At 38.6% G+C, this 15,124-nt stretch overlaps 1 protein-coding gene across 1 annotated transcript in view; it reads left to right on the top strand.

Moving 5' to 3' along the window:
- Window positions 1–15,124, top strand: part of UNC13C (unc-13 homolog C) — a 397,169-nt gene that overhangs the window by 155,167 nt on the left and 226,878 nt on the right. The window lies entirely within an intron of this gene.

Below are 15,124 nucleotides of genomic sequence, written 5' to 3'. Positions count from 1 at the left end.
TTCTATTACCAACTGGAACTCTTAAATGTAGAAATGGCTGCCCTAAATTAGGTAATAACATTTCAATAATGGACCCAGATATTGTAAGTAGCTGATAAGGGAATGGATTTTAGTATGTGAAGACAAGAATCTATGTGCAGTTTGGGATGGTTTGAAAATATTACTATGCATTATACTTAGTATATGAGCGCAGAAGTTTCTTGGTTTGTGCTCTGGATATACAGATAAAGAAGAGCTAAGCTGGGAAAATCCATTTAAAATTCCTTTTTAATAATGGTACTCTAATAAAATTTAGATAACATATATATATATATATATATATATAATGTTACATTGCCTTTATATTTGTTTGGTGTCACCTCATTCATCAATATGATGTATATGGAAAGTATATTCCTGTAATGGCCAGTGTTCCGTGTGGTGTGTGTTTGGATAAGGCAGCAGGCATTAGACTAATGTTATAATAAAAATATTGTTAATAAATAATAAAATACCAGAATCAAACCCTATCAGGAAAAAAAGTTTTACTGTGCATAGAAAAAGCCCCTTTGACTAGAACTGCTTATTACCTAATTTCAAAACTTCCTTTCCTTGCAAATCAATTTCTAAAATCTGCCTGTGGTCATATACTTTGTCTGTCTGCATTTTAATTTTTCCTGAGCTATTACCATGTGTTTCACAGACTTCAGAGAGAGAAATCTCTTCTTGGCTTATCTTTCGTTAACACAATGCAAACTAGTCTGATTTTTCTTTAGTATTCAAAAGTTTGTTCAATATTAGACCTCAAACTTTGGCTCTGTATTACCTGTGCCTGGTTTTACACTACCTTTATGGCCTTCCATCCTGTAATCCTAGGTTCACCCAGAGAATTGGTGAGTTTCCAGCATGAGTTAGAGCAGCCTCGGGGCTACTCTAACTTAAGCCTGACTGCCCCAAACCCAACCAGTGTTTCCTGCAGCTAGGTATCACCAGGGTTTGAGATGTCATGGCCATACCTCCTTTCCTTGGCTATGCCACCCCCACTGGGGGTCAGGAGAAGGGGTGGGCTGTAACCACTATAGCTTTGTTACACATCCCAAGGACTCCCTCACATTGGGGGGAATCTTTCACCAGCCAGTTAAGCCAGCTGTGCTGGATGCTGCAGTTTTCTGGCAATGACATCAGTCTGAGTGTAGGACCACTTAGTACAATGTATTACCTGTTAGTGTCTAGTAAGGAGTATATCCGTATCTTTCCATTTTTCAGCAGGATTGCTATATGCCACAGTATGATACAATGTACTTAATTATTATTGTCAAAGGCAATTGAGGATTCTGAAAAGTAAATCAAATCTCTGAGTTACTTTAGAAAATATAACTGAAAGAGAAATATTTATTTCAGGCAAGGTTTTGTTTTTATGATAGTTTAAATATATTTTAGTCTGGCCTGGTGTTACATTATTATTTGATTATTAGCAGATTTTTGTTACATGTATATGAAAAACATTAAGATAGTATTTGCTCTTGTGACATTTGTTACTCTTTCCATATTTTCATAGTTTACTAACACTTTATATAACCACATAATATTAGCAATCATTTCTGCAGAAAATACATCCCAATTGGAGCAAATTATAATAATTTAAAGATCCAGTTTTGAGTTATCTGTCCATTACATCTGTTAAGAATGTCATTCAAAACATAACAATAACAAGTATAATGTTATCTAGTGAACCTCCATGTACAGTGATGACACACATTATCTTCTTTATTATGAGAGAACCTCAGAACATTTATCAGTAACACCACAGAATTCTGCAAACCACTCAGGATATTGCAAATACTTGACACTCTGTATTATAGCAGTGTTTAATCTCTGCCCTTCCTCTTGCCCCCCCATTCTAGAGAAAAATAATCTCTACTGGATATTCCCTTTTATATGTAAAATATTGGCACTATTCTTTTTTTATCCAGGAATAACTTTCCTATGTGAGTGGATAATATGGGTACCATGTGTCCATATGAAAGAGAAGCTTTATCTTCTCTGAGGTGTAAAGTTCCAGGAGACTAAAGACTACCCAAGAAATGATAAGGGGCCAAATTCCTGTGCACACAAGCTGCCAGAGCCACTCTCCTCTCCTCTCCTCTGTCTTCCTTGACTAGAATCCATTTCTCTACTTGTAAGAACTAACTACAGTATTCTCCCTGTCATGGCTAGGCACCCCTTACTTGTTTATGCCCTCATTACAATATTCTAGCTATTAACTTTATACCAATTGCTCCCATAAATTAAAATACTAGAATTGAGTAATTCACAGTAGACAGTTTATTCAAGAAATGTAGCCTTATTTTCTGCTCCACAGAATAGCCACAAGCAGATCAATATTTGTATTTATTCAACAAATATTGTTAATCTTTTACTTCATGGTTTGATTGTGAATATTCTAAGACAGGACTTTTGTTGCTTGCTTGTGATTGGTCAGATATGTCACAGTATCATCTTTATTCCTATTTGGATTATCAAATAAACAATTTTGGCATGAATATTCTATGGATGCCCATCACTAAAGTAAATTGTTCATATGTTCACGGGAAAAGGACACAAAAAAGGTCTGAGTAGAGCTAGAATGAATTCATTTAAAACTTGGAATTAAGGCTTGCATTTTTCACCCAGCTCTAATCACTGTAAACAACTTTGCCTGTGTAGGTTTAAGCTTTGGGCCAAAGTTGGAGTCTTTACTTTATTCAAATCTCTACCTCTATCCTTGGAGTGAAAATTCCTTTGTTCCCTCTTTTTTTATTGCCTGCTCTCCATACTTCATTCAGTTTGTTGAAATATGCCTTTTCACAACCCAACTGTACATTAGCCATGCTACTGCAGATTGCCTTGTGGATTTTCCAAAGCTCAAGCTGAATAGGACAACTTGTAGTGTGTGCATTTGAACTACAGTTTTATAATCTGAAAGACACTTATATAATCAGTGTGATGGGTTGGATCACAGAAACCCTCTTGAGGGTGCCAACTGATGTGTCAAGACTACTTCTGCCTCGCTTTCCCTGCCAGCTTGGGACTCCAGCACCCAGTCTTGCTGAGCCAGACACTCCAGTCTGCTCCAGCACAGACCCAGGGTCTGAAACATGTGCCCCAAAGCTGCAGACTAACTGAAAGCAACTTAGGAAGTGTTCCTGTCTTTGACACACTGATGCCCAACTCCCAGTGGGGTCTAAACCCCAAATAAATCCGTTTTACTCTGTATAAAGCATATACAGGGTAAACTCATAAATTGTTCCCCCTCTATAACACTGATAGAGAGATATGCACAGCTGTTTGTCTCTCCCCCCCACCCCAGGTATTAATACATACTTTGGGTTAATTAATAAGTAAAAAGTGATTTTATTAAATACAGAAAGTAGGATTTAAGTGGTTCCAAGTAGTAACAGACAGAACAAAGTGAATTACCAAGCAAAATAAAATAGAACACACAAGTCTATGTCTAAGAAAACTGAATACAGATAAAACATCCCCCTTAGAGGAATTCCAGTAAACTTCCTTTTACAGACTGCCAGCAATCTCTCACCCCCTGTAGTTACTGTCCTTTGTTCCAGTTTCTTTCAGGTATCCTTAGCCTCTCTCCCCACCCCCCAAATCTCCTTAGCCAGCTGAAGACAAAATGGAGGGGTCTCCCAGGGGCTTAAATAAACATTCTCATGTGGGCGGAGACCTCTCTCCTATGCAAAGTCCAGCTACAAGATGGAGTTTTGGAGTCTCATGGGCAAGTCACATGTCCATGCATGACTCAGTTTTTACAGGCAGCAGCCATTGCCCACATGGTATCTTGAATGTCTCCAGGAAGACTTCTTATGTGGTTTGGGACCTTCCAACATCCATTGTTCATTAAATGCTGCTTGATTGGGTTCTTAATTTGGACATTCCTTTCTCAAGAAGCTGACGAAATGCTTTACAAAGGCTATTTAAGAATCAAGCCTGTACACAGACAATATTCATAACTTTGAATACAAAAATGATACATGCATACAAATAGGATTAATAGATCATAACCTTTACAGAGATATGTTACATGGCATATATAGCATAAAATATATTCTAGTTATGTCATATAGAAATTCATAAGCATATTTCCATAAAGCCTTATGGGGTGCACCGTCACAGCCAGTTGCTTATTTTATACTCCTCATTATGCCTATTTTGGCTGTCACTAGGCAACAGTATGGTATCAATAAATAGCTTCATTAGGTATCTGCTATTCCCTCTAATTTATCCAAATGTTAATTAACCCAAATTAAGCCAACAATGAGGCTTTTTGAAGATCATGATTGCTACCTGGCCAATATGAGTATCCTGGGCATATCACTAGAGCTTGGCAGGTCTCTGGTGTACTTGAAGATTTGCTACAAATATTTGTCACCACAGACCAGGAAGGGAGCTCCAATAAACATTTGTTCAGAGGATTTAATGCTGCTAAGGGGTATATGGAAATAAAGCTGCCATTCTTGGGCTCATAAACCAGATTGTCCCAGAAAATCCTCACTGCTGTACAAATTAGCAGAAAACAATGAGAAAAATATGAGTAAAAGGAATCACCCCTTCATGCCAAATCATTCTGCTTGTAGGGTAGGACCAATGACCAATTCATGGAGATAGATAGAATGGCAGTCTCCAAATGGGAATTGGGCAAGCTGTTTGATTTTTTTTTTTTAAAGTGAACCTGTCCAGGTCTTGTATGTTTAAGATTTTCAGATTCAGAGCTGATTCAGCCAAAATTTCTGGCAGCTGCTAAACTAAGTGCTGTTCTACTACTGTCATGCTTGACTCTGATGCTGGGGCTCATGCACGTTGATTTGTCCACTAAAAAAGTGATCTGTGGCCCCACGTAAGGCTTACTCATTGTAGGCATCCATGTTTAGGAAATGAACATCTCATCAGAGAGCCTCCTTTCCAGTCCCTCCCACCCCCATTTGTCACCAACTTAAATGACTAGATAAAGAATGTAGGGCATCAATGTGACTGAATATATCACAGTTGGATAAAGATGATGAGCATTACAGGGTAGATTTTCAAAGGCACAAATGACATTGAAAATTACTGGGAGTGAGGCAAGTAACTGCCATTTGTGTCTGAAAATCCCACACTACATGATTTGACCCCAAAACTTAATGCCTGAAAAGATACAAACATAAAAATCCCAGAGGATTTGGGGTCCTGTGAAAAAATAGCATGTGATTTTATAATCAAAGATTATCATAATGCACAAGGGGGCTAAATTAACATTACATGGGCAACTTTAATTCAGGCATTTCCTAACTTTTGGGTACTTGATTTTGCAACCTTAACATTATTTTAACATGGGGGAAAGGGAGTGTTGGTTGGTTGGTCTGTGGGGTTTTTTTGGAGCGGGGGCAGGGGTTATGTCAGGTTCAAATGAAGAAATCAGTTTTTAAGCTCAATTTGCAAACAGATCTTGCAAGTACTATTAGCATGCCTTCCAGTTTTTGTTGATATATTTGATACATATTACAGAGAAAGGATCAAAATCAATGGCAGCCTTTGAAAAGGCTAATAGACATGTATGATGGTGCTTTTGAATAGAATGTTAAAGAAAAGGCACAACAGTTGTGAAAAGCCTGACATTGTTTTTCTATGCTTTATTCCACATCCAAACAGTCCATTAGGAGGACTTCACCAAATGGAGAAGGAAGCCAAACAAGAACTTTAAACACACCTTTTATTTTTATAAAATAAAATACACAGTCACTCAGTTCTGCTGTTTGCTATGTAGGGGAACAGTGCTTACCATCAGTGGCAGATTAGCCACTGCTCCAATGCGGCCCGTGCCCATGGACCCCAGTCAATTAGGGGGCCCCTGGAAAAATGGGTGCCCCCATGCCCTGACCTGCTCTGCCTGCCCAGCACTCCTGCTGGGGAGCGGGGCAAGCTCCCATGACCCAACCCCACTCCCCAGCAGGAGCACGGTGGAGGGGTTGGGGCGACTGCAGGCAGACAAAGTGGGGAGGAGCCCCCACTTGCTCTGGTCCAGGCCCCACAAACCCCTAATCCGCCTCTGCTTACTATGCATGTGATGGCTGTAAAAGAGAAGAAACAAATAAACACCCAAAAAAAAAAAAAAGGAATTAAAACGGATTATTGAAATGGTCAGTCCTATTTGAAGAGGACTTTTGCTGCAAAATCCAAAATAGTTGAATAGATAGTTCATGTTCCTTTGGCAACTTTGTGCCTTAGGCCCATTATTTTCCCTATTGCTGATATAATAATATAATGGCTGTCCCTTTGTACAACATACCCTTTTCAGGAGGAATAAAATATTTCTCATAAATAAAAATGATCCAGAGTTACACTAATAAGGATTATTTTTTTAAAATAGGGTTATTAACTATCATGCTTCAGGGTATAAGGTAGCCTCTAACTGAGGGAGTGAGGAAGAAACATGCCATATAGGCAGGTTATCCCACACACATCTTCAGGTTTTTTAGCACCTTCCTCTGAAACATCTGCTACCAGCTATCATCAGAAACATGATGCTAGATGGACCGTAGGTCTGATCTGGTATGGTAATTCTTATCTCCTTATGAACTGGTTAAGAATTAATCATATAAGAATTATATAATTTAATCTCTACATATACATCATCTATACTTGCCATCCAAGATTTAAATTTTAGCACAAAGGCCTGAGGTTTTAGGAGGTTTAATTCTAAGATTACAAGCATGGATTTGTTTTATGCTATACAAAACTTTTTCTTTGACCCAGCTCAATATTTAAATAATCCTGTGCTTTATTTCTAAGAGTGCGTACAAAATTCAACAGTAGTGTGCCAGTTGGAGGGAAATGTCTGTTTATATATGTTAATGCTTCTAGTGCTTCCCCACATAAGCCATTCATACAGCCAAGTAGCACATGGGATTTTTATCTGCCTGTGGAAATATGTCCCCGTCTTTCATATAAATCAGTTTTGGTTTATTGAAATGGCATAACACTTGAAAGCACAAAATGTTTAGATAGTGGAATATATTTGGTGCATCGTGGTGATAGAGAAATAATTAGATAAACATTCATAAAAGGAAAAATGTGACTATCCAAATTTTATCCTCTTTCCAAATCATGTGAGTGATAAGTATCATTTATTAAGCACTCTAATGTATTGCTTGCCACATAACAGCACAATTAATGTAAATACAGGTTTTTTTCCTAACAGAATTAGGGAAGAATAAACTAGTAAAGAAACAATAGTGTTCTGTTCTGTAAATATAGTTTGAGGTGCATATGACACACAGCAAAAGAAAAACAGTTTTTCCTTTGGAAATTCCAATAAACTCCACCACAATCCATCACTTGGCATCTAGTGGTTTATACTGGTCGCTGTAGTTCCAAGTGAAAAAGTGGACTTTGACTCTTGCATTGCCCAAAAACATAGCTGCTGATTGAAACTAGTTGAAAATTTCTGGCAAGATCTTCAGCTAATGTAAATCATTATATTTATATTGACTTCAGTGGAACTATGCCAATTTATACTAGCTCAGGATCTGATATTTGGAATATAATTTCTGTTAAAATATTTAAATGGATGAGTTTTATTGGATCGTCAGCCAACACTATGCTTGTAAAGTATGTATGAATGTAGAGAGCTCTGTTCATATTTCTTAGTTGAACAGTAATCTTTGTAGATAGCTGATGCTGACAAAGAAATGCCTTACATTTAAAGCACTTTCAGAAGACTACAAAATAGTTAAATCTACTTTTAAAGAATGTTGTAAACTAGGAGGTAGAGTTCTCAAGGAGTGCGAAGTACTGCACTTAGTGGTACGTTCTGCATTTCAGCGGAATAAGACTCTTTATCCTGCTTATCTTTATCTAGGGGGCTGGTCTCAAACCAGCAGGAAGCTTTTAACTGAACCAGTGTTGGAGTTCAAATCTCATTCCATTTACTCTAAAACTTAATTCCAAAAATGGGGAAATAAATGAAATGTGGTAATTCTAATCCCAGGTAGGACCCAGACACTAAACTATTTTTACACATCACCATGGTTCCAATAACTCCACACCTCACTACGTCAAATTATTACATGAATAAAGGTAATATTTGTTGAATATACTGTTTAGAATTGAAACATCCCTAGTGTATATGCAGATCTAAGATCATTGTTGGTAAACTGAAAATCAGTTTACCCAGACCTAATTGCCTTCCTTTTAAGGTGTGTGCACTGATCTAATATTGTGTATAAAACTAGAGGTGGCTTTGGGTGCCTACGAAACCCAGTCATGAGAGATCACATCATCTAGCTAAAGCAGATCAAATGTGACCCACGTTTGCCTTCCAACAGGGAAGAAAGGGATTATGTCATTCATTTTGCTGCTTAATCAGTCGTGACTCTGTTTGGTAGAGCTGACTGTCAATTGATGTTGAGGCTTTCATCTCATTGCTGAGCATGCTGCCTGAAATGTGCATTGTTTGAACGTTATTGTTCTGTAGTTCAGTGGTTCTCAAACATATTTGATCATGCCGCCTTCTTTTTGTCTGTAGTAGTTTACACTCCAGCCCCCCACTCCCGGTGCCTGGCCAGCAGCCACTGCTCTCTGGGCACCCAGCTCTGAAGGTAGAGCGGAGAGCGGTGGCTGTTGGCTGGGCTCCCAGCTCTGAAGGCAGCACCACCACCACCAGCAGTGCAAAAGTAAGGGTGGCATGGTATGGTATTTCCAACCTTACTTCTCTGCTGCTGGCGGCGGTGCTGCTTTCAGATCTGGGGGCCTGTCCAACAGCCGCTGTTCTCAGCCACCCAGCTGTGAACGTGCACAGTAAATTTTTTTTCCTTAAAAGTTCTCTTGCCCACCCAGAATACATTCCATGCTCCCGCGTCCCCCCCCCCTGCAGTTTGAGAATCTCTGCAGCAGTTCATAGGTACAACAAGAGTTCCCCTTCTATTGCTCACTCAGTGATATCCCAGATAATGAGCCCCACTCAAACTGATAGCACATGTTGACCCTATTCATCGTTTACCCACAACTGTGGCTTTGATTCAGGACTCAGTTATCTTCTTTTTCCATGAACATGTGTTTCCCACCATGCTTGGAATCTAAATAGTACCTCTTGCGCTCATGCTAGTCTTCAGTCTGCTGTTACATTTTCCCTCTGAACTCTGAAGTCTTTCAATTCAAGGAGGGGTTAGAATCCGATTTCTGATATGATCAAAGGGAAATGCTTTAGATCCAACAAATTGAAGGACAAAAGGAGAGAGACAGAAAATCCCATTTTTCTTCTATTGGCATATGTAGAACTCGACTGACACCACCTTGTGTTGGTTTCCATTGGTACTTTTTCTTTCTGATCTTGCCACTGCAGATGGGATCTTCTGTAATTCCTTCAGGTTGTGTCCACAGTGTACTACTCGTTAAAATTCTGCTTGTAGCAAGTCTAGACACTGTGTGCTTTTCTTTGTTTATTTTTACTCTGAATTGATTGTTATTAGTAACGTGCTTTGAAGCAAACTATGTAGTTGGAAAATTAAACTTCTGGTTTAAAGCCAAAAAATTTGCTTTTTCTCTGTACTTTTTAATTGCCTATGGGTAGGATTTTTTCCTCTCACCATCTGATTTTTAAAAATGTTTTTCTCCAGTTACTCTATGGATGTATGTAGGGAGGAGGTAGAGATTTGCTGAGGAAATATTCTTGATCATTTTGCTTGGACTTGGCTTTGCAAAACCTTTCTTTGAATTTACTGTATCATCTGGTTTATATGCCAGTGCTACTCTTTTTTTAAACTAATTTCTTAGGTCCCAATTCAGCAAAGTGCTGCACATATTTTAACTTTCAGCATGCGTAATCCCCCTGACGTAATTGGGACCACTTGCATGCTTAGTGTTAAAGCTTCCATTTAGCAATCTGATGATGATTTCTGTTTAAAAGTCTACTTTCACTAATAATGAGTGGACATCAAAAGTAATTCAGGATGGTCTTGCAAGTAAGGCATTAGACTGAGCCTTGGGAGATCTGGATTTAGTTCCTGGTTCTGCCACAAACTTCATATGTGACCTTGGGCATGTCACTTAATCCCTCTGTGCCTCAGTTACCCATCTGTAAAATGGTGGTGATGATGGTGCTTCCTTTCTCTGCCTCACCTCTTCAGGGGACTATTTACAAGGGGAACTGGACATCTTCCCCTTAGATTGTTAGCTCTTCAGACTAGGAACTACCTTGCTATATGTTTGGGGCCCCTATTATGCTAGACAGTACATTCTCAGCTGGGGGCTCTGAGAGCTACTGTAATGTAAATAAATTATTCTCTTTTGTATACCAGTGTATACATATTTAAATTGAAGTAACCAATATGATAAAGTGTGCGCATGTGTGCAAGCAAGAGTAAAAGAGAGCTAACGTGATTCTAGAGGGGTAGATCGCTTCATTTTCCTACAAAAATCTACCTTTCTGAATGATACTGGTGGGTTTTTGTATGAGTCAAACTTAAAACGATGCTGCTGGGTTTAGCTTGTATTGTTTGGCTTGTCAGCATAAGTCGGTGTAAAATCAATGTTTCTGTGCATGAAAATGCATCTGAAATTCGGCTGATTTCTGAAAAAAAGTGTGCTTTAAGGGCATTCAGACATCTGTTGCTGTCACAGTTGTGATACAGAGAGAACGTGAAGTTCACCTTTCAGCTTCAATGCGCCTAACAAAACTGTAGTTTTCGTACAAAGGAAAAACACCTAGTACTTTATCCTCACTGTTCATGGCAGGCATTTGACAATTAATATGGGAGAACTGATAGTAATCTGATGATGGAAAAAATGTGTATCTTGCTTTTGGGAGACTGTTCAATATAACAGTCCTGTTTATCCCCCTTTAAGTGTGCACTGTTTGTCTGGGTTTTTATATAGAACCGTAAACTCTTTTTTGAGCAAATGGTTATTTGAGGAAAGCTAGGTCAAAGCAATGTGTTTTACATTTTTGTATTGAAGATATTGAGATTTGTGGTGATTCTAAGATGATCTGGCAGTGAGTTCCACCATCATGGGCCGGCTTCCAAGAAAGCTCTGGCTCCAGCTGCCATGAGTCTCACTTCTCTTCTGTGGTTGATAATTCTATTGTTCTAGTGAAATATAGCCATCGAGCTCTGGTGGTCACAATAATTCAGTGAGGACAGTTTGTTCTAGGTAATGAGAAAGTCGCCTTTCTATAGCTTCCTTCGTGGCCTGATACAATATCACTTCTAGGGAAGCCACACACACAAAAAAATTCCCAATAAAATACTGATCTGAACAGATATCTAAATAGTGATTAGTGCCAATATTGCTTAAACCCAGAACAGTCTGGTGAGAGGGTTGTTATGTGCTTGCATGCCTTCATGCATTTTGTTTGCTCACACTTACAATAAATTATTACATGTGTGACAAGATGGCCGATGTTAGTCTGGTGGGTCCTGCGCTTTTCTTGGTGGGGAGCTAAGATGCCACCCCTTGCCCCTGTTCTTGGGGCATCAGTGGCCCCACTAGTGGCCCAGGAAAGAGGTAAAGGAGGGAAGCAGGGGAGGGTTTTGGATTTGCTCCTCACTCTGAGCCCCAGCCCCTCTCAACCCCTGCGGGTTCTTACCCTCTTCCCCCTTGGGTGAGGTACCTGCAGTCCTTAGATGCTGGGGAAGGGAGTCACCCTCCCCTACTGTGCAGGTCCCCCTTATTTCAGTTCTCTGATTTTCCAAGTCTCACAGCACACCTCCAAGTTCCAGTCCTCTCTCCTTCCTCCTCTTCCTCTGTCTGCCTGAAGCAGGGGGTTTTATTAGGTTCCTAACAGGAGCTTAATTGACTGCAGGTGCTCCAATTAACCTGCAGCCACCTTCCCTAGTCTGCACATGGATGGTGGGAAAAATTCAGTGTTGATATAAGAGTTCTCTGCAAGCTAAATCATAACTGTAAAATATTCATTACAAAGGTACATATCACATAATATGTAAACAAAGAGATGAATGATGTGTGAATTATGTCAATCTGAATTAATGTTTTTCTTTTAATTGTTGTTGTTATTATTATTATTTATTATTATTTATTTATTATTATACTAACCAAGATTATGAAGTATTATATTTAAGAGAATCACCCAAACTGCACGTAAGAGGAAATTGTAAAGGTGACATCATTGAGTCAATGGAGCTATTCTTATTTACATCTGCTGAGGATCTGAGCTGGTCATCTTTATGACAGGTGTAGATTTAAGGATTAGGGCTTAATGGACTAATGGGATGCTTTTATGAAGCGGAGGGGTGAAAAGTTTCTGTCTCTGGACCAACCAGGAGTAGACGCACCTAAGATGACCAGTAAGGAGACAGGATTGGCAGAAAATGGACTTCCAGGCATGGCAGAGACCAGCAGATTTGGTAAAAGAGTTGCAATATAGCGCTCCCTTAGAGCTACAGCCTTTTTTGTTTACACTGCTGACGACGATCCGGTTGGCATTTGCTGCCCTGTCTACCCATTAGATTTTTTTGTCCCTGTTGTAAGGGCTTCCTGGATACGGAGGGGCGGTGTGGTGTGCTGTGCTGTGCTTTGCTTTGCTTGAGGAATGAACATGGGACTGGGAGTCAAGAGTTCTAATTACAGCTCTGACACTGATGGCTTGAGTAGGTGAAATGAAGATAATACTTCTTACACAACTCATAGGAATGCTGTGAGGATAAATTCATTAATATTCCTGGAAAGCATTTGGAAATTAAGTGCTATGATGCTTAAATGTCAAGACTTATTATTTAGCTACTTCAGTAAAGGAGTTTTGGAGGAAGAACAGCCTTGAAAAAATTGATACTGTATTTAAAATACCCTATTACATCTGCTGTGTTCAATGTAGTCCAATTCACTCCCTTGACCTTGAACTCCAAGGGGGCTGTCAGAGAAATACTTGATCTAATAACTTACCCAAACAACAAAATGTCAACCATTCCTCCACTGCTAGAGAAGATAAATGGATCTCAGTTTAATTACTTGAAAGGATGAACAGAAATTAAAGAGAGAAGAATGGGTGGCCCCAGTACAAAGAATTGAATGAACCAACTTTGGAACAAGAGGTTTTTGTACTAGAAATCTTGTCTAAAATGCTACTGTGTGAGATAAGTGCTGGAAGATTTCGAGAGCCAAATTCATTCTCGGAATATTACCACATTGGGAATTATCTATAACCAGAGATTGCTTCTCAATGCCCCGGGGTAGATGAAAAAGACATTCCTGTATCAATCAAGATAGCATTCAGCTCAGTGTAATTAGCAGTAATAAATAAGCGTTCAGACTTCCAGAGATCATTACCATCCATATGAGCTGTTTGAGTTCAACTGCACATTCTTTTCAGAAATGGCAAGGTCTTCTTTCTGGATATAATCTCTGCTGTGCAAGTATGGAAGAAGAAACTGAATACTTAGAAAAATCTTTCACTCAGGAAGACATTCAATTTTTTATTTTTATATCTGTCAAACAGTGGATGCATAATGAAAATTGATATGTATTTTAAGACTGTGATTTGGGAAGCCATCTGCTGACAAAGAATCAATAGGGAAACCCCCCAAACAAGCAGTGATGATAATTCAACAGAAGACTTTCAAATTTGGTTTAAGGTAGCTTTACAGTTTGTGGTCTGTCTGCTTTGAATCTTGCTTCTAAATAAGTCCTCTATCAGGTCTCTTCAAAGATATGACCCACTAATATATGCAGGCATATTCTATTATTTTATCTTTTCAATGCTAGATACATTACTGAAGGAACTGAATTAGGTTGGGGTTCACTATAAAGTTAAAGTGACAGTTCTTCCTGCTGACTCTCTCAAAAAGCTGAATAGAACTGGCATCACAGTGCTAGACATTCCATTTTGTCTTATACAGTTGTTTCGATGTTATTAGATCATTCCACATGCCTTTATAGTGAATAACTATTTTTACACCTAATATTTATGTTGGGTAAGATGTTGTGTTCTTATTACCTTTCCTCCAGGATTAATAGATGGATCTGCCTTGTAATGACACTGTAGGCTCTATTATACATGAAAGACAGGAATGTTTAGTCAGGGAGAAATCTTGAAGGGTTTAACTGTTTGAAGGACATTTTTAATATGTTATGTTTGTTTTCCTAACCGGAGTCTATGTTTGGTGCTGCACTGATCAGTAGAACAATATTAACAATATAGGCTCTCAGCTGCTAGCTCTATTTTCTTATTCCTGCTAGTAGGGAAAAACATGCACAGTACATTGACTATGGACTTCTCTTGTCTGGTATCAGAAATGTGGCAGGAGTTGACAGAACTGCTCTGAGATGGTTTCATCCATTTCTCTCAGGCCACACCCAGAGAGTCATAATGGAGACATACACCACCATCTCCAGAGCCCTCACTTCATCTGTCCACTTCCTATCCTGTTCAATATCTATATAAAGCCACTAAAGTAGACTGTGAAATAGAATGAACTAAAATGATTCTAGATATCTGAGATCCAGTTCTTGGGAAAGGGGCAATCGGTCTTACCTATAATATGTTAGTAGCCCAGCCCTCTGTCTTGTTGCTTGATCATCATCAAGGTAGATATAAATCTAAAATTCAGCTGAATTCTAGTTCTATCATTATTTATTTTAGAATAACAGCATTTTTATTAAGCATTTATTTCAAAAGTTAAGAATTACATCCCCAGAATATTAGTTTTGTAAAAATAAGACATCTTGGTCAAAGCAAATTACAGCAGAATCTGAGTTCTACTGCAGAAATTGTGGTAAAGAAAGCGCTGGGTCTGATCCAAAGCCATCAGTGACTTGACTTCAGTGGATTTTTGATGAGACCCATTATCTGAGAAGGGAAGGACAAAATCAAAACTATACTGAACTGGTTTGGAGACTAGCTTTCTTTAACAAAAACAGTTAAACAAATTAGAGAATGAGGAAAAGACAGAACTATTGAAGACAATGATATTTAAGCCATTTAGATTCTCAAAGTTATGGCTTTCCCCAGAAATTCCATTAACAGAAATAGTACTATAAGAACCAGCAAAAGATCCAGCCAGTGCTTCAAATTTTATTACCTATTTTTTCTGAAATATTGATATATTTTCAAATCCCAGCTAAATGAGATACTAAAATAATAATTATGAAATTTATTATG

Source organism: Natator depressus, chromosome 10, assembly GCF_965152275.1.
Source record: "Natator depressus isolate rNatDep1 chromosome 10, rNatDep2.hap1, whole genome shotgun sequence".
Lineage (NCBI taxonomy): Eukaryota > Metazoa > Chordata > Testudines > Cheloniidae > Natator > Natator depressus.
Note: the sequence above shows the minus strand (reverse complement) of the source record. Positions and strands in the feature narration are given on the sequence as shown.